Raw genomic sequence first — 19,417 nt, 5'->3', positions numbered from 1 at the left:
AGACTAATGGACATAAGAGGCTATCAGAAAATGGACTATCTCATCTACAAGATCTTCATACAAACCTCACAGTAACCAGCAAAGAAAAAGTCAGAACACAGCCATAGATCATAAAAAAAGAGAAAACCTCCACAGAAAACACCCAAAATGAAATGGTAGTCAGAAACACAAAGGAAGAGAAACAATGGAAATATAGATTAGGTGGGATTAAGCCCTCATGTATCAGTAATCACTCTAAATGTTAATCGATTGAATTATCCAATCAACAGACACAGAGTGGTGGGGTGGATTAGAAAACAAGACCCAACAATATGCTGTCTCCAGGAAACATATCTCAGCTCTAAAAACAAACACGGTCAGAATGAAGGGATGGGAGACAATACTTCAAGGAAATGGCAAAATAAAAGAAAATAGGTGTTGCCATACTTATATCGGACTAAGCAGACTTCAAGATAAAAAGGACTATGAGAGACAAAGAGGGGCGGTATATAATGATAAGGGGGATTTTCCCCCAAGAGGACATAACACTTATGAAGATGTATGCACCTAACACAGCAGCACAAAAGAATATAAAGCAACTATTAATAGACCCACAGGGAGAAATTAACAGCAACACAATAATAGCAGGGGACCTGAACACCCCACTTACATCCATGGATAGATCATGCAGAGAAAGGCAACAAGTCAATAGTGGAATTAAATGAAACATATGATCAGATGAACTTAATCGATATACATAGAGCATACCCTCCCAAAACAGCAGAATACACATTCTTCTTAAGAGCACATGGAACATTCTCAAAGATAGACCATATGTTGTGAAACAAGGTAAGACTGAATAAATTTAAGATTGAAATCATATCTACCTTTTTTTCTGACCACAATGCTATGACACTTGAAATAAACTACAAGAAAAAAGATGGGGAAGTCACAAATATGTGGAGACTAAAGTACACACGACTGAAGAACCATTGGATCAATGAACAAATCAAAGGAGAAATCAAAAAATACCTGAAGACAAACGAAAATGAAAAGACAACAAAACAACTCTTATGGGATGCAGCTAAAGCAATTCTAAAAAGGAAATTCATAGCAATACAAGCACAGATAAACAAACAAGAAAAAATACCAAAGAAGTAACCTTAAACTACACATAATAGAACCAGAAAATGGAGACCAAATGAAGCCCAAAGTCAGCAGAATGAGGGAAATAATAAAAATTAGAGCAGAAATAAATGAAGTAGAGACTAAAAAAACTGTAGAAAGGATCAATGAAATAAAGAGCAGTTTCTTTGAGAAGACTGAAACAAAATTGACAGACCCTTAGCCAGACTCATTAAGAAAAAAAGAGAGAAGGCTCAAAGACATAAAATTAGAAATGAAAGAGGAGAAATTACAACAGATACCACAGAAATCCAAAGGACAATAAGAGAATACACTGAACAACTTACATACCACCAAAGTGGATAACCTAAAAGAAATAGATAAATTATTAGATTCACACAACCTCCCAAAACTGAATCAAGAAGAAATAGAGAAAATGAACAGACCAATCACATGTAAAGAGAACGAAATGGTCATCAAAAACCTCCCTAATAACAAAAGTCCAGGACCAGATGTCTTCTCTGGAGAATTCTACCAAATATTCAAACAAGATTTAATACCTATGCTTCTGAAACTATTCCAAACAGTTGAAGAAGATGGAACACTTCCTAATTCATTCTATGAGGCCAACATCACCCTGACAGCAAAAGCAGGCTAGGACAACACAAAAAAGGAATATTACAGGCCAATATCGCTGATGAACACAGATGCAAAAATCCTCAACTAAATATCAGCAAATCGAACACAGCAATATTTTGACAGGATCGTATACCATGATCCAGTGGAATTTATACCAGGGATGCAGGGATGGTTCAACATCCGCAAATCAATCAATGTGATACACCACATTAACAAAATGAGGAATAAAAATCACATGATCCTCTCCACAGATACAGAGAAAGGATTTGACAAGATCCAACATCCATTTATGATAAAAACTCTCAATAAAATTGGTATAGAAGGAACGTACCTCAACACAATAAAGGCCATATATCACAAACCCACAGACAACATCATACTGAATGGTGAAAAACTTAAAACCATTCCTCTGAGAACAGGAAGAAGACAAAGGTGCCCACTCTCACCACTCCCATTCAACATAGTACTGGAGGTTTTGGCCAGAGCAATTAGGCTGGAAAAAGAAATAAAAGGAATCCAAATTGGAAAGGAAGAAATGAAACTCTTGCTCTTTGCTGATGACATGATTGTAAATATAGAAAACCCTAAAGAATCCATCAGAAACCTATTAGAAATAATCAACCACTGCAGCTAAGTTGCAGTGTACAAAATCAACTTACAAAAATCAGTTACATTTCTATACTCTAATAATGAACTAACAGAAAGAGAACTCAAGAATACAATCACATTTACAATTGCAACAAAAACAAAAAAGTGTCTAGGGATAAATTTAACCAAAGAGGTTAAAGATCTATACAATGAAAACTATAAGACATTATTGAAAGAAATCAGTGATGACCTGAAGTAATGGGAAGATATTCCATGCACATGGATTGGAAGAATAAACACAGTTAAAATGTCCATATTACCTAAAGTAATCTACAGATTCAATGCAATCCCAATCAGAATCCCAATGACATTCTTCATAGAAATAGAACACAGAATCCTAAAATGTATATGGAATAACAAAAGACCTTGAACAGGCAAAGCAATCCTGAGAAGAAAGAACAAAGCAGGAGGCATCACAATCCTAACTTGAAAATATATTACATAGCTATAGTAATCAAAATGGCATGGTGTTGGCACAAAAGCAGACTCATAGATCAATGGAACAGAACTGAAAGCCCAGAAAGAAAACCACACATCTGTGGTCAGTAAATCTCTGACAAAGGAGCCAAGATCATACAATGGAGAAAGGAATGTCTCTTCAATAAATGCTGTTGGGAAAACTGGACAGCTACATGTAAAAGAATGAAAGTAGATCACTATCTTCCACTGTACACAAAAATTAACTTGAAATGGATAAAAGACTTGACTCTAACACTTGAAACCATAAAACTGCTAGAAGAAAATATACACAGTACAGTTTTAACATTGGTCTTAGTAGCATCATTTACAATACCATGTCTACTCAGGCAAGGGAAAGAAAAGAAAAAATATACAAATGGGAATACATGAGACGAAAAAGCCTTCTGCAAGGAAAAGGAAATGATGAACAAAACAAAAAGCCAGTGCCGGCCCCTTGGCTTCATGGTTTAGTGCACACGAACCACTACGGCGGCCCAGGTTTGGATCCCAGACGTGCACAGACGCACCGCTTGTTTGGCCATGCTGAGGCCGCATCCCACATACAGCAACTAGAAGGATGTGCAACTATGACATACAACTATCAACTGGGACATTGGGGGAAAAAAAAAAAGAGGAGGATTGGCAATAGATGTTAGCTCAGAGCCGGTCTTCCTCAGAAAAAAAGAGGAGCATTAGCACAGATGTTAGCTCAGGGCTGATCTTCCTCACAAAAAAAAAAAAAAAACGAAAAGACAGCCCACTAACTGGGAGAAAATATTTGCAAATCATATATCTGACAAGGGGTTAATCTCCAAAATATATAAACAACTCATACAACCCAACAACAAAAAAACAGATAATCCAATCTCAAAATGGGCAGAGGATATGAACAGACATTTTTTCAAAGAAGATATATAGAAGGCCAACAGACACATGAAAAGATGTATATCATCACTAATTATTAGGGATATTCAAATCAAAACTACAATGAGAGATCACCTTACACCTGTCAGAATGGCTATAAATCCCAAGACAAAAAATAACAAATGTTGGAGAGGATAAGGAGAAAAGGTCACCCTCACACACTGCTGGTGGGAATGCAAACTGGTGCAGCCACCAGGGAAAACAGTATGGAGATTTCTCAAAAAATTAAAAATAGAAATACCGTACCTTCCAGCTATCCCACTACTGGGTATTTATCCAAAGAAATTGAAATCAACAATTCAAAGAGATTTATGCACCCCTGTGTTCACTGCGGCATTATTCACAATAGCCAAGACATCTAAGCAATCCAAGTGCCCTGCTACAGACGAATAGATAAAGAAAATGTGGTATGTATTATATACAATGGAATACTACTCAGCCAGAAAAAAAGACAAGATCTTCCTGTTTGCAACAACCTGGATGGACCCTGAGGGTATGATGATAAACGAAATAAGGCAGACAAAGACACTTAGCATTATTTCACTCATATGTAGAAGATAAACATACACAGGGATAAAGAGAACAGATTAGTGGTTTCTAGAGGGGAAAGGGGCTGGGTGTTGAGTGAAAGAGTTAAAGGTGCACATATACATGGTGATGGATAAAAGTTAGACTACTGCTGGTAAGCATGATGCAGTCTATACAGAAATTCACAAATAATAATTAACACCCGAAATTACACCATGTTAAAACCCTTTATAATTTCAATAGAATAATTAAAAAAGAAACAAAATAATTCATTCCTCTTTATGGTTGAATAGTATCCCACTGTGGGGATAAACCACACTTTGTGTATCTGTTCACCAGTAGATGGACATTTGGGTTGTTTTCCATTTTTATGTACTGTAAATAGGTTGTTATCAACATGTGTGTACAAGTCTGTGTATAGACATATGTGTTTATTTCCCTTGGATGGATTACTAGGAGAGGAATGGCTGGGTAGATGTATGTAATTTTTTTTTTTTTGTGAGGAGATCAGCCCTGAGCTAACATCCGCCAATCCTCCTCTTTCTTTGCTGAGGAAGACGGCCCTGGGCTAACATCGGTGCCTATCTTCCTCCACTTTATATGGGACGCCGCCACAGCATGGCTTACCAAGCAGTGCGTCGGTGCGCACCCGGGATCCGAACCAGCGAACCCCGGGCCGCCGCAGCGGAGCGCGCGCACTTAACCGCTTGCGCCACCGGGCCGGCCCCTAGATGTATGTAATTTTTAAAGACGCATCCAAGCTATTTTTCACCAGCACTCGATGAGAGTTTCAGTGACTTGACATCTTCAACAACACTTGCTATATTCAGTTTTTTTAATTTTAGACATTCTCAAGTGTGGTGGAATCTCATGATGACTGTCACTTACATTTACCCAATGACTCATGTGGTGAAGGAGAAGGCAAGCCACGCACAGATTGGGAGAAAACATCTGTAAAACTTATCCCTAGAAAAGGACATGTATTTATAATATATAAAGAGCTCTTACAACCCAATAGTAAGAAGACAAGCAACACGTCATGGCTTATCGGGACACAGCAGATCAGGTCTGTGATGAGCACCAGGTGTCCCGCCAAGCAGATGAGGATGAGGGCCCAGAAGGAGAGGTCTGGGGAGACATGTGGTGGGATGAGCCACGTCCTGTCATCGCCCCAGGGCTCCTGGTGACCTCACTGTGCCTCAACTGTCCTTGACAAGGGTTGGCCAACTTTACTCATCATCCAAGACCCTGTGTGCATGGCTCTCTTTGATGAGGCACAGCATCAAGATACTCGCCTCCTACCCTGGGCTGGGGCTTCCTGCAGGCTTACCAGGCTTCACAATCAAGGTGTCATCTCTGTTGGGAGAATATTCTGGAAGTGAATAAAATGGAGAATGCATGTGAGTGTGTTTCTCTCTTTTTAATATAACTTTTTAGACACACAGAAAAATAAAGGGAACAGTCTCATAAACATCCATCATCTAGATTTACCAATATATAGTCAATCCAATTAAAACAATATTTCATCAATGTATAAATTATTAACACTTGCCACACTTGATTCATCCCACTTATTCAATGAAATATTACAGTCAAGTAGACATCATGATGTTTCACCCCATTTTAGTTCCATCTCTAAAAAGTGAGAACACTTTGCTGCAAAATCCAAGGCCATTATCACAGAACAAAAGTTTAATAATTTAAACCAAATTCATACCTCTGGGCACAGATGAGTGAATTTGAATGGACTTTCTTACGACGGCTGGGGGGAGAATGGGTCATCACATTTGGCAAGCCTATGGGATCTCTCTAAATTTGTAAATTCACAATGAAAAGTGTTCTTCCATGCCTAGAAACACATCATCCCCTTCTCCTTTATCTATTTGCTTAATATTCATTTTCTAGGATTAACCTACAATGTAATTTCCTGCAGGAAGTCTTTTCTGATTTCCGCCTCCAATAGGAGTTTGTTCACATCAAATAATTGATAAGTTTCAATTCTCTATTCTTGTTATTGCCAGCTACAACATAAACTCCAGGAGGGGAGGACACACAGCACCCAGTGGGCATGGGGGCAGGGGTGCAGGTCCCCCTAAGTGTACCTCTATCCAGACAACCACTTAGAGGTGTTTTGTCTGATATGCAGCAGCAACAAGTCTCTTTTTGAATTAAAATTAACTTTAGTTAAATAAAATAAAAATTCTAGTACCTCAGTAACATTAAAAGTCAGTAACAATAAAGACGAGTCACAATATCATCCTTCGAGCACTCAACAGCCACATGAGGCTATGCACTGGACAGCACAGATATAGAACATTCCACCGCTGCAGAAAGTTCTAGAGAATTGGTGCTCATATGGAGTGAGACTTGGGAAACTACAGCCTGTGGATCAGGAACCACATAAACCCCCAAACCTGTAAGTCTGCTTCACACACAGCTGGAGGCCCTCACTGACCATCTGGCCCAGTGGCTTTCAGTGCAGAGATAAGGAAACAAATGTCCAGAGTGGGGCGGAGACTAGCTTGAGGTCACAGAGCTGTCTAGGAGAAGGTGAGGGCCACCTACATTACACTGGTGTCCTTTTCTCTCTCTCAATGGTGGGGAAAGACTGGGGGACTGTGCCACCACCTGCCAGCCTGAGAAAGTTCAATGCTCTCTCAGCCCCAGGCATCCAGAGTCCCCAGAATGGCGTCATTTCCTTTCCCAATGACCAGGGAGACTTACCATCCCCAAGCACACTCTCCCTGTCCAGGGTCAAGTTCTGCAGCTGGGTACGATTCTGGGTCAGCCACAGGAATTCCTCATAGATGGCAACTCTGTCCAGTCTCTGTGCCAAGGTGGCAAGGTACACAGGGAGTCCACTCCAGTGTGGTTACTGGGGGGGACAGACCTGGAAGGGCACAAAGGATGAACAGGAGTATCTGGAATTCTACCCTGATTCTAGATTCCCTCCTTCAGGGTATGTCCAAGAGAACTTTCAGCAATAATGTAAACATTTGTCTGCACTACCAAATACACTCATTATTAGCCCCATGTTTTTATCAAGCACTTAAAATGTGGCTAGTGTGTGTAAGTCAGGAACTTAATTTCTCATATAATTTCATTTAAAGTAATTAATTTATAAATAAATAACCACAGGGAGAACATTTCTGAAACTTTGGAGTAAGGACTTCTGCAAATGAATAAAAACAATGAGAACACTGGTAAAAATGGTCAAAATCAACTTTTCAGAAGTCTAGAAATTAATCAACGGCTTGTAAGATTCTGAGGAGGGTTTAGTGAAGAAACATGGTGGAATCTTGACAAAGGGAGCCAAGTTTGTGGCATTATAACTTGAACTATTCCCATCCTGCTCTCACAATATCCTCTATAACTTTGAAAACCATCATTCTCAGAACTATAGTGGCTGAGACATCCAGCAGCCCAGCAGCCATAATGGGTTTGGAGTTCTCAAAAGAGCCATTCCCACCGAACTGTCACTAGCTGACCTGCCTGACAGCTTCCTGAAAAAACCCCATGTTCAGGGCTTGTCGTTACTTAACTCAGAGCTTCCCCAGGGAGGAAAGTCTGTCCCCAGGGCACTTGCTAAAAATATTCAGGGCTAATTGTTTTCTATTGTAGTTGCCTGAGGGAGTGATACCAGCTGAGGCAGGCAAGAGGTGAGCCAAAAACTTAGAAGAAATATTGAGGGAATGTGATGTCCACAGGGGCCTTTGAAAAGCTGCAGTGTATTAGCGGGCATCTAGAAGGCCACAAGGGCTCAGGGCTATGGCACGCCCAGGAAAGACTTGAGAACATCTTAATATCTCACCTCTAGTTGAACGGTTGGCTTAATATCTGAAAACTTGATTATGTAATACACCATATTAATAGAATAAGGGCCAATACCACGCAATCTCAACCACATATACAAAAAAGAATTTGACAAAATACAATGCCCTTCATATCTAAAAAAGAAAACACTCAACAAATTAGGAATAGAAAAAAACTTTCTCAACCTATAAACAGCATCAATGAAAAACCCACAGCTAACACCATATTCAATGGTGAAAGACTGAAAATTTCCCCCTAAGACCAGAGACAAGACAATGATGTCTTCCCTTATCACGTTAATCACAGGTACTAGAAGTTCTAATGAGGGCAATTAGGCAAGAAAAAGGAATAAAAGAAACCCAGATTGGAAGGGAAGTGGTCAAACTATTTATTTTGCAGAGGAGAAGATATTGTATATAGAAAAACCTAAAAAATACACTCCTCCCCACACACAATATATGAACCGTATCTCAATAGGTGTATAAAAAATTTAAATTGCCCCATGTGCTTAATGGCTCCACTACTGGAGAGCACAGTTAGACTGCTGATATTTGTTGAAAGTCTCCAGAAGAGGAGGAGGAGGAGGATGCTGGAGGTTAGTGACCCCAAATGTTAATGCTTTTCTCATCTCCTGAAAACCTATGGAAGGAGATGGTAGGATTAGCTAACAGGGATGTGGGGCAGAATGGGCACCATGTCAGTGACATTCAGATCAAGGATGTGTCATTTGAGCTCAGAGTCATCAGCCACTAGCTCAGCCAATGCTTCCAATCTCCTCAACCTACATCAAGTCGGTGACCAGGCAGGAGTGGAATATGTCTCACAGTTGGCTGCCTCTGTAGCGCTTGGTGACCTAGAACAAACGCGAGGGAGAGTGGATGAGATGGAGTTCTCCTGGGCATGCAGGGGGCCACTGAAGCCAGTGAAACATCACAGACCTTTGGGCAAGGGAGGCCTGAATTCAAATCCTGGCTCTGCCCCTAACACACTGTGTGACCTTAGGCACAATACTCCCATTTATGAGCTTCAGTTTACCCATGTGAGAAATGGGCAAGGCAGCTAGGACATCACCTCTGGACACTGAGAGAACCCAGACACGCAGGGAAAATGAAGGGTTGAAACAATCACATAACAGATGTAACTCAGGCGGAGGAATGACGCTCCCCTCAGAGCAAGGAGAGACGGGAGAGGGGAGACCCCACCTGGTCCTGGGTGTCTCTCGGCAGGGCGGTGTACTCCGAGGATATGGGCTCCAGGTTGCTGAGGTTCCCGATGATGATGCAGAAAGGTAGCTGATGCTCTCTCTGGCTGGATAAACTCTGGGCTGCAGAGCCTGAAGCCACTGAGAGAAAGAGCAGACAGGTGGAGACTCTCCGCTCCCAGAACAGAGGCATGGTGGCCCACGGGATCAGTGTGGTGCGTGCAGATGGCGTCACACAGGTGGCTGCCCATCCTTCTCAGGCCTGGGGAGAGAGGGATGTGGAGACTCTAGAGAGAGCTCCTGAAACCTCTTGGGGTGGGGTCCCGTACTGGAAGGAGGAAATGGGAGGACAGTGGGGAGACAAGGAGGGGTGGTCACAAAAGTGGCTATAAGGGGCAAATGCTCATGGGAGGGTCTCACCAGAGGGAGACCAGTCTGCAACTCGAGTAGAATGGTCCCAGGGTGCTCTTCTTCAAAAAGGATCCAGCTGGGGAGGAAGGAGGAGGAGGAGGAGCAGGAGGGACAGGGGTTGGGGGAGGGGCTGGGTTGGATTTAACCTACCAGGAGCTGCTGGGACCAGGGTCTCACCAGGTTCTGCAGGACCCTCTCAGTGAAGTTGAACGTGGCTGAGCTGTTGCTCCTGTCTGATGAATTCCGGAGGGCGGAGATGGTGACATTGACTGTGAGGGTCTTCACGTTGTGCCCCAAAGCTGCAAGATGAGAGGGAGAGCGATGGCCATCTCTGAAAGCTGGCCTGAGACCACACCAGAGTCCTGCACTCATTATAATCTGTCGTCTTCTGTCCCACTGACACCACCATCCACTAATGTGGTCACCCAATTCAGAACCAGCATATCTGCTCAGCTCCTCCTTCCTTCCAGTAACAACAATTCCAGTTGCACACTGGTCCTCACATACACTCCATCCCTGTCACAGCTCAGGTCTTAACTTCCTTCAGCCGGACCAACACCCCAGCAGGCTCACTGGATGCTCTATGTAAAGGATGTTCTACATGTACCACTAGAAGAATCTTTCTGAAATGAATACCTCACTAAGGACACCACTGCTCTAGTACCACCCATGGCTCCCTATGGCTTTCAGTGTTTAGATCAACCTTCTTGACCTGGCACTCAAGGCTCTACTCAATCTGGCTCCTGCTGACCTTTCAGTCTCATTTTATCCATCTACTGCGGATTAAAGTTCATGCTTCACGCAACCCAAATTTGTTTCAATTCTCCCCTTAGGCATGCTGTTTCTGGCTGGAGCCTTTGCTCATGGAAGCCACTCTGCCAGGAAAACCGTTCACCCTCTATTTGCCAGGGTCCCTCCTACACATTCTTAAAGACTCCATTTTGGTGAAACTTTCTCTAGCAAGCTCTTCCCCTCCAAATTATGCCAGGTGCCTCTCCCTGAAACATCCCACATTGTATTATAATGGTGTGTTAATTTCAGAAGACTAGGGGCTCTCTGAGGGCTGGCCTTAGACTGAATCGTTGGTATAATCTTTGTGATCAGAATGATTGCCCTAAAACCAGAATTTCATACCCTGGCTTCCCAGCTCCTGGATCACAACTGGCTGGTGGAGGAGTGGGGCCAGAGAGCTTCTCTTGGGAAGGAAAATGGGCCCCAAGATACCTATGGTGGCTTGTCGTGGCACAGGTGATGATCAAGTATGCAGGGACGTGGTGGCTGGCTCAGGAGTTGTGGCGAGGGCTATCTTCAGGGAGGGCTAGAGTGGGGGGAGCCCCCAGGCTCACCTGGGCTCCAGCAGTGGCTGTCCCATTACCACCATTCACAGATGAAGCATAAATGAGAGTGAGGGGACGGGTGACTGTGTGAGTAGAGAGATGAGAAAGCCTGTGGATGAGATGAGCCCAAGAGAGAGAGATAGGTGAACAAGAGAGACTGAACTCAGAGGAGAGACAGATGGATGGGCAGAAAACTGGACAGACGGATGGGATACGTGGAAAAGGAGGACCAAGGGTGGCACTTTAGCAGAATTAAAGTGAAAATCACAGGGGGTCAGAATGTGGTGGAGAATATGTCTCTGTCTAAGGCTTTCTCACCCTGGGCTGGGACTCTCCACCAGAACCCGGGAGGGAGAGAAGGGATGAATTAGGGCCCTTCCAGGTCCTTCCCTCACCAAGGACAGCAGGTGTAGGAGAACATGTGCTCCTCAACCCCAAATGCGGACGGGTCCCAGGAGATCAGGGCCAGGAATACTCACTGGTTGTAGTCGGGCCCACGGCTCCATAGGTGTAACCTGTGGCGAGAAGGCAAGAGGAGCTGAGCAAGAGTTGGGGTGATCATAAAGGATTAAGGAGAGGGAGGATATAGGGACCTTTGTGGGAAAAGCAGATGGGAAAGCAGAGGGGAAGAGGGGAGGGGTGTTCAGGGAGGAGGCAACGAGATGGAAGGTGGCTGGGCCCAGTGATCACACAGTGATGAGAAGACTGAACCCGGACAGAGAGGAGAGAGAGATGGATCATAGCTCACTTTAGAGCAAAGGATGCAACACAGAACTCCAACTGGGAGAGACAGCATGGCTGTATCACAGCCCCTCACCACTGACGTAGAGGCTGTCCCTGGCCAGGGTGAAGGAACCCAGGTGGGAGACGCCCTGGGTCTCATGGCTCAACTCCCAGTAGAGTCACTCTCTGTCCAGCCCCGGACCTGCGCGTGTCAGAGTGGAAGGTGCAGATGATGTCCACCCCAGTGGCTGCCCCACCCTTCTCAAGCCTTGGGGAGTAAGACCATGGGGATGTGGAATACTGAGCAGGGGTCCTTCTGGGTGTGGAAGGCGAGAGAGGGGAAGGGAGGAGGCTGAGGGAGATGCTGAAGGGGCTGCTCTGATGTCTGCAGGGGCTCTCCAAGGTGTCTCCTTTGTGAGACAACCCCCTCACAAGTAAGGCCTGACTTCTTTTAGGATGTGGAGGGGGGCATGTGAGTGGCAAAGAGGGGTGAACACACAGAACTGGGCGAGGGGACAGCTGCAGGTCTGCACGGACAGCAGCAAGGAGCACAGTCAGTGCCCTGTGCCATCTGACACATGCAGGCAAGAAAGTACCGTTACATTCTCTCGGTTCTACACTCCAAGGTCTTTCCTTTCTATTTCTTTCCTACTCCACAGCCATCAGCCAGGCATAGGGAACAATCATCTTATTCCTAATCTTATTCCCAGCACCTTTCATCTTGCCTCTTAAGTCTTCATTCTTAAACATGAAGTCCATTTTATCCCCCGTGCTTAGACCAAAACCTAATTACATCATCCTTCTACTCGCATCTCTCCAGAGTCTTCCCACTGGTCTTGGAACAGAGTCCCAAGTCACCCCTGATCTGGTCCAGCCTGTTTGCCCCTCGCCGGTGTGGCTCACACCACTCCCCCTCTGTTGACTCAGCTCAGCCATCCCTCTTCTCAGTTCGTGGAAACACCAAGCTCTCTGCCTCAGGGGTTTCCTCATGCGGGTCCCTCTGCTTGAAACGCTCTCTTGAACACACTTCCACACCCTCATCCAGTCTAACTCTCCAACTAGCTAAATCCAGTCCCAACTCTAGCTCTCAAGCTAAATATCAGTCCTTCTCAAGAGGACTTCCCTGGCCCCTCAGGTTGATTCCCCTTGTGCCAAACTTCCACATCACTCTCATCAATAACTGTCTAAAATCCAAATTCCCAAATACAATATAAATTCCATGGAGGTGGGACAAGGTCTCTCTGGTTCTCCAGGTCCCCATGCATGTGTCCCAGGGCCTGGCTCATGAGATGAGGAACCATCCGGTTTGTCTAGGACTGCCCTGGTTTGAACACTAAACGTCCTGTGTCCTGGAAAACCCCTTTGTCCTGAATAAACGAGGATGTTTGGTCACCATAAATTATACACTCAGAGACTATCTATTGCATCCAAGCACACATTCCCCTCAAGAATGTCACAAGAAAGTTAGAATGAAAAAGACACACACACACACAATTAGTAGAGGCCAACAAATAAATACAAAATTACTTAACAAGATTCTCTGCAACGTGAATCACCAGACCGTTATTTTAGAAAAGTTTCAAGAAACAAAGTTAATTCCCTTTAGAAGGCAAGGTGGTGAGGCCAGTCTTTTTGGAGACTATTGCCCTTCCCTTCAATCTACAGTGTTGCTTAGTATTCCTCTAAATGATTTGAAATGTCATAAAGAAAAAAATGCTCAATATATATCTGGCAACTGGCAAATTCACTTTTAAATTTATTATTAATATAAAGAAGTTCAAATCATCTTTTTCCCTGAATGCTCCTCTATTTCAAATTTTTGTGGAGGATTTATAGGACTTTAGAAGTCAAATTGAATGGTTCTAAGGAATGTTGCTGAGTATCCCTGGTAATATTTAATGGAATGTCTTCTAATACTACATACACATGCAAAACCTTTCTATATTTATAATATATATAAATCCTGACTTTTGATTATTATGCAATGCAAGTAATTCTATATTTTCTACTATAATCCACATTTGCAGTTATTTACGTTTCTTTCATATGTTCTTATTTGCATATAACTGTACTTACTGAAATATTTACCACACAGAACCACACACAGCTTACCATCTTTCCCTTGACTATAATCCATCAAACAATAATAATTTTTATCAAGATACCCTCACTCTCAGTGAGTCCATGTGGTGACAACCCGAGCCCAGGATACTCCAGTGACAGGTCTTCCACAGAGCGGAGGCTGCCGGAACATCTTGGTACCAAGTCCACAGGGTACTCACCTGGTCACACAGAAATCCATGGATCAGCGAGGACAGGTGGTCCTTGAGACTGGTTTCACCTCAAACTTGAGCTCCACGGATGCTTTTCGTGTCTGAGGGGGGAAAAAAAAGCGCAAACAAGCTTTTGAGGCCTTTTATAGGGTGTTGGATGGAAAGGCCACCCCATTCACTCTTCTTTTTTTTGTATTTACTGATTTAAATGTAACTGTTGGCTGTGACTGGACTTTCCCGATTCCTATCCAGCCATCTGCTCCCCGAGATGGGAGAAAGCAGCTTCGTGCCGTGTGCACTTGAATCGCTCAACTCACTTGGCTGGACAGAGACTTTTTGGTGACTCTGGACCCTTTAAACAAGCTTGTCATTTAGGGACCCTGTTAGTGACTCGCTGACTTGTCAACAATTTCCACACTTCATTCAGCGCTCAGGAGATTTTCAACCTCAGCACCACTGACATTTGGGGCTGGATAAATCTCTGTGGGGCTGTCCTGGGCCCTGGAGTATGCTGGGCAGCATTCCTGCCTCCCCCTCTAGACGCCAGGAGCGCCCCCATTTGTAACAACCCAAACACCGCCTGCAGACGCGGATAAGCCCCCTGGGGACAAAATCACACGGAGGATGGTGACGGGGACTCTGAGGAGAGGACGGCGGCGCCCGGAGCCTGGAGGAACAGCAGCCTCGGGGGCCCTCAGAGAACAGCCCGGGGGAAACGTGGCTGTGAGGGGACGGAGGGACGTCGGGCCCTGACGGGGCTGCCTGCAGCCCAGGCCCCTCCCTGGACCCATACCCGAGCCGAGACTGCCCGCTGCTCACCGAGGCCCGCCCCTGAGACCGAACGTCCGCGAGATCCCGATCAGCGACTAGAAGATGGAACACAGCGTGAAGCCCCCCGCTCGATCGATGGCGCGGCGCTTCCGCTTCAGGTCTCAGGCGGGCATTCGGGGAGGACGGAAGTTCGGGGATGACGGACGTTTGGGGGCTCCGGGTTGAGGCGGCGTGCGGGGCTGGGCGGGGCCACGCACCCCAGACTCGGGGGAGGTGTCTAGTTTCTAGAGTGAGTGAGAGGTCAGGTCGCGGGCTGGGTCAGCACCAGGGACAGGGACCAGGTCTAGGGGCAGGGCTGTGGGTGGAAACCAGCTCTAGTGGCGGGGCTGTGGGTGGGGACAAGGGTGTGGGCGGAGACCAGGTTGTGGGCGGAGACCAGTTACAGGGGCGGGAAGAGGCGGGGGTGGGGCTGGAATAAGTCAGGCCGACATCACTGGGGGAGGAAATGAGCTCCAGGGGCAGGGCTTTGAGGCGCGGCTTTCCCTGAACCCCTAGACTGTACAGGTAGGTGGATGTTGAACAGCTTTTCTTCATTCCTTTCCCCACCTTTACACAGACTCATAGAACGATGTGCCCATATTTAAAATTATAAATTTTTTGTGCGGGTTTGCTTTTCTTAATTTCGTTTAAAAATTGGATCATATATTCACATTTCTCTACAACTTGCTGTTCCAAGCCAGTAGATCAGGATATAACGCTATTTTAATTTTAAAAATCTGGGGGGAGGGAGGCCACTACATCGTAGATACACGTATAGGAAAACATCAAAGAGTGGTGTAAAGTCAGTAAAATATTCTCACTCTACCCCTGTCTCCCAGTCCTTTTACACAGAGATAAACATCCTTTTCTCCTCTATCCTTCCAGACATACTGTGTATATGTGGGCCTGTGTATATGTTGAAGCCCAAGAGGGATGTCCCCAAGCAAAACCTGAAGCCCATGAATTGTCTCATGCGTCAAAAGTTACTGGAAAGAGATTTAAATTTCCGGTGGAAGGAGATGAACCAGTGATGAATCCACAGGAAGACAACAAAGAAACAAGAGAATTTTCCCATTTAAAAGGTCAAAGGAAAAAGTGAGAAAGAAAACGTATTCATAATATCTGACGTAGCACATCTCTGGATAAGATTCATATGCTATAAAATGGTAAACACTTATAAAACAGTAGACATTGAATTTTGATTTATCCTAATTCATTAAATAGTTATATTGGGCAAGGGGAATTATGTTTTTCACATATGTAAGAACCCTTCATGCTGATTGTTTCAGAGAAGAAAGAAAGTATAAATAGTCAAAAGCTGACAAATGAAAATGCTGTATGAGTAGATAATTTAGAAATATAGCTTTTCAACCAGAAAATTAAAGAAGTTGTTTTTGGAACCAGAGTCAAGAGTGGGGAAGGTAGCTTTTCATTATAAGGCTTGAAGTATTATTTGAGAGATGTGCGTATAGACACACATACACACACACACACGGGAGCCTGAATTTGTATTCCAAAGGGATCATCTAACTCTACAAAGAGTTTGTAAAAAGGATTCACTTTACAACAGTAGAACATATTTTGAAAACTACAGACTTCAAGCGTAAAAAAAGCTGTCATCATCCCGGTGGAAAAATGAATGGGGCATCACTTTCCCACCGACATAGTGATAAGCATTTTACATACATTATTCTTGAGTATTTTCACAGCAACGCATAAGGAAGATGGTATTATCTATCTCCATTTTGCAGATGAGGAAATTGGTGACAGTATATTGCTAAAATTTTCATATAAGTTCTCAATAGATATTGTTTTATGTTAAAATTGTTTATTGAATTTTCTTTTCATTAATAAAATGATATGTGCCATTCTTACAAACAAGCAAAGGGTGTGTACAAACAATTTAGCAAAGTGACAGTTTTATATCCTTTTGATATTATTAAATATAACTATCATTTTTATTATTTTTCTGCTCTCTGCCTCACATCTAGGAAGATACTTCCTATCCTAAAGGCTTACTGGAAAACTTTACTAAAAATCAAGAATCAAGGAATACTCATATTATGCCAGCTTCCTGAATACATGAAAAAAAAAGCCATTATAACAAATTTTGTACAAAAATCTTAGATCATTCATGAACTGATAACAACACAAATCATGATTAGGCAAGGTATTTCTGTAGAATGACAAATATTTAAACTTTAGACATTTAGAAAGGTAATTCATTACGGTAACCAATGTGTATAAGAAGAATGTTTTCAAACTCCCTAAGTGCCAGGAAATCATTTGACAAAATGCACTGCAATATTATTCACAATAGCCAAGAGATGGAAACTACCTAATTGTGAATCCGTGGGTGAAAGGATGAAGAAACTCTTGGGCATCTATACAATGGAATATTATTCAGCCTTAAAAAGGAAGGAAATCTTGTATTCAGAATTGCTTGCCTGGATCATTTCAGTAGACATGTGCCTTCTTGCTTAGTCCCCTCTGGTCTATTGGCGAAAGATATACCAGGGTGAACCTTTTATGATGTAGGCGCCACGACCTCTAGTGGATCTCTAAATGAGATTTTGGAGGTGGACTGCCTGGGTACCAGCTGTGTGACCTTGGACAATTATATAACCTCTAATATTCCTCATCCATACAATGAAAGTTAATAGTATTGTCGTCATAGCTTTGATGTGAGGATTAAATGAGTGAATACATGTCAGATGCCTAGAATGTGCCTGGCACATGGTAAGGCAACATGAAAAATTTAACTGTAATTATAACCAAATTATATATTGTGATGCCCGATTAATTAAGTTGAACCATATGTAATTTCTAATATTCAACCATTTTGACATATTATTATTGTTGAATAAATGATAAAACTCAGTCTAGGCAGGTTGTGTAGAGTCAAAAAGGATTGGATAAATGAAAATATTGGTAGAAAAAATAAGCTTAAATAGATTGCTTTGCAATTTACAATGCAGTTTCTCATAATTTGTTTCATTTAATATCTATAGAATGCTTTTCAGGGTATTATTACCACTGTCTCTGAAGGAGTTACTGACTTGCCCCAAATCACACCACATTATATAAAACAATTAGAGTGGACACATCATTTGTTGTATAAATTCAATATGATATTTTGTTTTCCCTTCATAATATCATCCGTCCTCTCAAGAAAGTGATGAAATAATGCTGATTCCTAGGAACTTAGTCTTAAAGAGACATACTCTCAGATGATAAACACTACGTCTTTGAAACAAGGGTGTTGCAAGAAGAAACATGGGACCAATGCTTTCTGGGTTTTCAAGTCCATGCTTAGAGTTATGGGAAACAGTCAAAGAAGGGAAAGGGTGAAAAATAGTCCAGAATGAAAAAAGTTTGACGTATATGTAACTTTATTGATCACCTCAAGATTCTCTTTTTATTTACGGTCTGTGTCAACCTACTAGAATATAAATGGTATTAGGGTAGATCACTGCTATCTTGCAGCAAGTGGTAGGCGCTGAGTAAATATTTATTAAAGGAATGAAAGTGGCCTTGAATACAACTGCACTTTACTCACCAGAGAACAGCCCCATAGCAGGCAAATGGCATCATTAACAAAATTTTAAAAATCATATCCTTATTAGCTCGTAACCATGGATTCAAGGCTCTCATTTATTTCATACTTTCTAAGTACAGAAGAATTCTGGTGTATTAGGGAATGTTTCCACAGCCTCGCTGTAAAATATAGCAAGCTTTTTTTTGGCCCATTGATTGCTGGTTCCAGCAGGGCCCATCTCTATACTTACCTCTAAACAATTAACTTTAGATTTGTTATCCCAATGAACAGCTATTTGGTATGGAACCTGTTTTATCAGTGTCATGCAAAAGTAGACATTTGATATGTCTTTAAGTGATGATATGGATAATAATGTTGATGCGGAAGAAAACTAAAAACTCTCTCTGGTCATTGTCAAGTGCATGTGGGTGAAGGGTATCTTGTTGTCACTGGATTTCAGAACTCAAAAAGACTCATCCAACTCTTCATGTTACATGTGAAGAAAATGAGGTCTAAAGTGGTTGAGAGATTTGACCAAGACTAATTACTGAGACTAGAGAGAGATCCTCTGATTCTCAGCTGGCCACATTGTCATAAGATCTCCAGCTCCAAACAGCCAAGAGAAGCAAGTCTGTTGATATCCAGCTAGAAATGATTCAACTTCACTTCTATACTTTCTCTCTGTTAGATGCCTGATCTGCCCTGACAAGGAAATTATCTGAGGTTTACACTACACTTAAGATGATAAAATGCTCCTGGCAAACACTAGTGTGATTCATTGTGGCACTGGAGAGCACAGTCATGAAAAAATGAGAATGAAAAGAATAAGAGGTAAATAATATTAGAGAAGAAGAGAAAATCTATTATTTTAGTGGGACATAACTTATAAAGTTTAGAACTAGTAAATAAGTGGAGTAATGTGAAAGGAAGCTAGATTTCTATATGAAACATCAAAAATACTGTTATATGAGCAAGAATTAGTTTGAACATGTAAATAATTATTCCACTC

Source organism: Diceros bicornis, assembly GCF_020826845.1.
Source record: "Diceros bicornis minor isolate mBicDic1 chromosome 30 unlocalized genomic scaffold, mDicBic1.mat.cur SUPER_30_unloc_5, whole genome shotgun sequence".
In the NCBI taxonomy this organism is placed as follows: Eukaryota; Metazoa; Chordata; class Mammalia; order Perissodactyla; family Rhinocerotidae; genus Diceros; species Diceros bicornis.
The sequence above is the reverse complement of the archived record's forward strand: the minus strand, read 5'-3'. Positions refer to the sequence as shown.